The sequence below is a fragment of the Nicotiana tomentosiformis genome, chromosome 1 (genome assembly GCF_000390325.3).
Source record: "Nicotiana tomentosiformis chromosome 1, ASM39032v3, whole genome shotgun sequence".
Lineage (NCBI taxonomy): Eukaryota > Viridiplantae > Streptophyta > Magnoliopsida > Solanales > Solanaceae > Nicotiana > Nicotiana tomentosiformis.
Genome location: NC_090812.1, coordinates 54,578,475 through 54,584,661, shown reverse-complemented (window position 1 = coordinate 54,584,661; position 6,187 = coordinate 54,578,475). Strand labels below are relative to the sequence as shown.

Genomic DNA, 6,187 nt, shown 5'->3' with positions numbered 1-6,187 from the left:
CTTGAATAATAAAAGGATCATGTGCGCATTCCTGCGTCTCGATGCCTTTAAATTTAAAATAATTATGTTTTGACCATGTGTACATTCTGTACCTTGGTTTAACATTCAATTTCAGATAAATATCTTGTGTGCATACCGCATCTAGGTCAAAATAATTAATAAAATATAATAATTAATTAAGCGGTAATAGGCAAATCATAATCAATAAAATACAAGAATAGCCAAAAATTGATTTAAGCCTTATATTAGTCAATAAAGCAACCGTGCTAGAACCACAGGACTCGAGGGGTGCTTTACACCTTTCCCACAGTCAACAAAATTCCTTACTCAGTCTTATGTTTCGTAGACCATAAATTAGGAGTCAAACCTTCCTTTTGATAAGGGATTCAAGATAAAAGGTGACTTGGAACATCAAAACTCAATTCCAAGTGGCGATTCCAAATAATAAATAATCCTTTTTTAAAAGGTCACTTCAATTAGATAAACTCTTCTAACTCAACCTCGTAATAGGGCTGCCGGAAAAAAAGAGATGTGACAACTAGTGTGTCATACTCTCTTCCTAACCCAAGAAGAACATGGTCAATAAAATCTTGAGTAGACACTGGAGAGTTAATTGCCGCAAGGGAGTCTACTATTTTCTTGGCCTCTCAGAAATACTCATCAATAGTCATGGAATCTGATTTGCGCATGGTAGTAAGTTATCGCTTAAGTTCTATTGATTTAGCCCGACTAGCATGCATAAAACGTCATTATAAGGATATCCAAATATCACGTGATGTAGGTAACAAGTGAACATCAACAAGGACCTCGCGAGATAATGTTGCAAACAGCCACGATCGCACACTTTGATCAACTCTGACCCATGAATGATAGAGTGGGTTAACTTGCTGGTTACCAGAGACATCATATAAAAATTGAGTTGGTTGAGGTGTAGAACCATCTACAAAGCCAAGGAGTTCATGAAAGATCAACACAGAGGTGAATTGAGTACGCCAAGTGAGATAATCTTTAACGGAATTAAGCTTGATAGTCACCAAGTTAGTGATATTTTGTGCAGCCAATACCGCGGTAGAATGAAAAGGGGGTGGAATTGTTGGTTCTATTCTTCCAGCATAAGGTGGGAGAGAAGGCAGACCAATCTATCCTATAGATGAACCTGGTCGAATACTAGGAGCAACATAGTGAAGGGGGAAAGAGTGTTGTAATGGAGGCAAAGGGGGAATTGAAACAGATGACGAAATATCCGATATTGATTGCGTAGTTGCAACAGTTGTTGTAGGAAAAGGAAGTGAGACATCTGAAGAATGGGGAGTAAGTGACTGGGAAGCCATAGTAGCGTGAAAGAGGTAAAAGAAAGTGGTAGGACAGTTGGATTGTACTGGACGTCTGATACCATGTACAGAGAAGTGATTTCAAGGCCACAAAGCCTCTCTGCAGAGCTGTTCATATATATATATATATATATATATATATATATATATATATATATATATATATATATATATATATGTTGAATACAAAGGGTAAGGGAAGTAGGTAATGTAGTACAATACAAATCAAACTCTTAAGTCCTACAAATACATGGACTAGGAGTCCTAATAAACCACATATTTTAATCGAACATAAAATCGATACTTATCTCTTGAAGTGTGACTGCGATCGCGAAAAGACCTTCAAGCATGAGCAAAAACCATCCACGAGATCATCCTCCAGTTCCACGGTCTTTTGTTGTGTGACCCGAATAATGCCGGGAATTAGCGAAACTCGTGTGGGCGATTTTCTCCTAGAAAAACCGTGTGGTAAAAATCATAGCCTCCTTATGGAATAAGACCTATTTATATAGCCACAAGTTTTAGGGTTTAAAACATTTTCCTAAACCTGTTGGGTCTTCCTTTTTCACCAAGAAATATGATTCTATTTAATTCTTAATTATTCGGGCATAGCAGGGACCGCAATATTTAATTAACCAGGCTTCCTATTATGGACTTAATTCGAAATATCTGAATTAATACTACCATAATAAATTGCGAATTATTTCACTAAAAATTCGTAACTACACTTCTCAGTTCAATTTTAAAATTCTTCCATTAAACCTTATTTAACTCCCCATGTTAAGATTCAGATATTAATCAAATAAATTAAATTACTGACAATTTAATTCATTGATTATTTCCTTTAGACTTTCGCTTAATTTATTTCATGTGACAGATACAAAATCCACCTGCAGGGTTTACACATGAAAACTTATAAGCTTTCATAAAGGTGTATCATTAATCTCTCGACCGAGACATGGATTCCATCAACTAACTATTACTTTGCCAATGTATATCATTATTGTCCAATTTACCAGGTATATTGACCCACGAAAGGATCTCGCATTTTAATAAATCAAAACAATAATAATATACACAGCTAATAATAATTATATCAAGATTAAGAGTATAAGTACATTTAATGGCTAGAGAATTTATTTTATTAAGTCAGTATAAAATACTTATCTCTACTTGGTGCGTTCAATACATACAAAATGTACTGGCACAAGAAGTTGGAATTAAACCATTCCCACAATCAAGATAAATTATATTTAATCTTGTACTACAATCATTCATGATGGTTTGTCCAATTCCATCATTAGATTGTGAACATGATCTTTATACTTATAAGAACCGATGATTATAAGCTAAACGCTATACACTAAATCATCTACTATATAAATAAAGGGTACAAACGAATATATGATCTATTTAAAACTTTATTAAAATTGAATAAACAATTATTCCATAATAAATACTATATCCAAACCAAGATACATAGTTAATAGTATATATCCCAACAAATTATAGTACTGTTTATAGCTCTAGCATCATAATATGATGCTAACCTAGTCACTAGTATAATTAATCGTGGTTGAGTGGTTGAAAAACTTGTTGAAGCTTAGAGAACAAGGCTTTGTTTTCCTGATGTAGAAGAAGAGCTTTCTTGCGCAACTTTTCATTCTCTTCAATTATGGTTTTGTTCTCTTTGTAGAGCTTTAAGTTCTTCATCTTCATTGCTTTCTTCAATTTCCTCAACTTTGCTCTTTCCTTTGCTTCGTTCGATAATCTCCCACCATTCCTACATATTATAAATCAACTCAAATGTCAATTCTTTTACTTCAAACATTAAAACAGCTCTTTTCTTAACACAAATTAATATCAATTGCATAGTGAAGATAAGCGTTATTTAGTTCCTTTAAGATGAAAAAATATTATTTAAGTTGTATATACTAACAATATTGTAAATAATTTGTAAATTATTAGTGCAACTTGTAATTGGTTATAGCAGGTCATGACTATATTTTAAGTGCATATCATGCTTGTTATGAAGAGTGTTATCCGTAATTATAAATCAACTTAACCTTAACCGGACGACATAAAAGATTTGTAGATGCATAAAATTTAAACTTTTGCTACTAACCTTCTTAGCTTAAGCACATGTATCTTGGCTGTTTTAGATAACTGTGATCTGTGGAAATCAGTGTAGCAAGAGGGCTGAAATGGCTCTAACTGTGATGTTGCATGGCACATTTTGATTTTCAGTAAGAGAAATGGGAAACCAAAAGATCAGAAAAAGGAGAGGGTCTTAAAAGGGATTATGTGGTTATATATATATTCAAGTTTAAGCAGAGAAAAAAGTGCAAGAGAATGGTTACAACTTATAGCGAGGAAAAAGAACTTGAGGGGAAGAAGAGAGGAAGAGGGAGAGTTATATTTTTCCACAGCAATGATGACACAAGGTTCTCATGATTACAAAAGGCCAACAAAGTAGCCAAACCATATCTTAAGAAGAAGGAAGAAAATAAAAGAAAAAAAAGAGAGAAAGAGCAATACAAATAGAATTACTTCAAATGTCGCTTTGGACTTTTCGATAACTGTCTCAGTCCAAGATTCAAATTTGGCACACAGGAAAATAGTCCCAAGACCAAACATAATTGCATTACTGGCTACCACGAGATTTGGTGAGATAATTTGGATTCCTTTATTTCAAATTAGTATAATTTTTTATTCGAGATTTGGGATTAATAGACTTTTTGCTAGAACGCGTTTTACCTTTTTAATAGATTTACTTAGCATAAATAAAAGTAGTCGGTTCAATATAATTCAAATATCAAATGGTTAAATTTTTAAAAAAAAAAAAAAAAAAGGATTACTAGCTATATATGCACAACTTGCATGTCACCTTTTTGAAATTTAGGACGTTCCCCCTTTTGGTATCATGATTACACTCCATTATCTAGTCTGCGTTTTACATTGTTTTAGTAAGGAACTGTGGAAAAAGCTAAAGAATTGCATAATTTTCATGTTTTACTAACCCAAAACAAAAGACATGACTATGGAGTATGGTAGAATTTAACGAATTGATGTAACCTTAGATCGAGGCAAAGACTATTTATTTGGTCGAGGCATTCAAAGTCCAAAAGGAAGAAAGAAAAGTTACATTGGGTTGTGGAAGTCATTGCAAATTATTGATTGATTACAAATGAAAAAGTAGTAGTATTGAAAAGAAGATGATAAGGGGAAGGTATCTTATTTGCCCATTACACTTTTCTAGATAACAACAACAATAATATATCATGTATATTCTTGATCCGATAAAAATAATATATACGTAAATCTTATCTTTATAAGTTAATAAAGTAAAATTACAATAATTATAACCGAGAATTACGGAAAGCGAAATACTAACAATAGCCAAAACAAATAAAATGAAAGCAAAGGAACACTTTTAAAGATAATGCCAATAAAATGCCTCGATAAAGTTAGATTTAGTTGTTAAAGAACGCCTTTTGGATTTAATTCCATTTAGTAGTCAAAGATGTACTTTGACTATTGTTTATTAAGGAATATAAGACGACAAAACTTTCCTAAACAAGTTAGATTTACAATATTTGTCACTAGACAAGAAACTGTTACAGATCGATTCACACGTTCTTAAGATTACCAAGAAATTTCACTTTGTTGTCAAAGTTTAGAACTTTTTAACTATTACACCGTCCCATTATAATTATCACTTCAGCTTTTTTTACGCCCATTAAAAATAAATACAAGGCATAATTTACTGAACTCTATTAAATGTTTTTTGAGTACTATTTCTTTAACTAGTATACATACCTGCACGGTGCGCGAATCGTTTTAATATAAAAAGAGCTGAGAGAATTAATAAAAATAGATGTATATTGCATACTAAATTTATCGACCACATTCAAAAGAATTAAACGAAAAATAAATTTAAAAAAAATATCGAGTTGTCTCTATAGAATTATTGCTTGAGAAAAAGAACAATTAACCTCAAAAAGTTGAATTTCTTCATCCGCGAAAAATCAGTCAACTCATTTTTGCATTATTCTTATTTAGTATTTTTACATTTTCATGTGACATTAATATTAGTTTACTATTTGACGAAATATCATTGGTTAATTTTTAAAGAATAATAAAGATTTTTCTACTCCTGAAAATTTTAATTTATTCAATTTAATTTTATTGCTAAAATTATTCAGGTATTATTTAAATTTGTCAATAATATTTTTGAATATTATTAAAATATTCTCACATTACTTCTATAATATAAATAATTTATTTAAGATCCTATTTTGCTGCTTGAAGTTTTTAAAATTTTTAAAATCATCAAATTTTAATATGTTAAGTAAATTAATTTACTTTATTTGATATATTAACTTACTCCATAATATATATTTCTATAGTTAATTCTTTTAGTTTATGTCCGTAAGTAAGCTTATTTACTCGTTACTTGAAATTATTTCACTGTTCAATATTTTTTAATTTTGATTTTATTGATATTTCAATTACGTGGTATTATCTATTATATGGCTTTTTCTCGCCATAATTGGAAAGACACTTTCTCATCTCAAATTTTAATAAGTCTCATCCTTCTATTTTTTTTTTTCTCTTTTTTGTTTATTATTACTTGTCATTATTGCATTATTCATTATTTTTTATTTTTACATTTTCATTTGATGTTTTATTAGTTTACCATTTGACGAAATATCCTTTCTTAATATAAAAAAGTATTATACATTCCTAGTCCTGAAAAGATAATTTATTTACTTTAATTTTATTTGTAAATAATATTCGAGTATTATTTAAATTTTTCAATAATATTTTAGATACTCTCACGTTACTTCTATAAT

General features: G+C 30.6%; 1 non-coding gene across 1 annotated transcript; it reads right to left on the bottom strand.

Moving 5' to 3' along the window:
- Positions 1-2,734: 2,734 nt before the first annotated feature.
- On the bottom strand, positions 2,735-3,663 carry LOC104090865 (uncharacterized). The gene is made up of 2 exons (XR_011410720.1): positions 3,457-3,663; positions 2,735-3,114 (listed from the first exon to the last, which is right to left on the bottom strand). It is a non-coding gene; the product is annotated as an uncharacterized protein (transcript).
- Between the last annotated feature and the right edge of the window lie 2,524 nt (positions 3,664-6,187).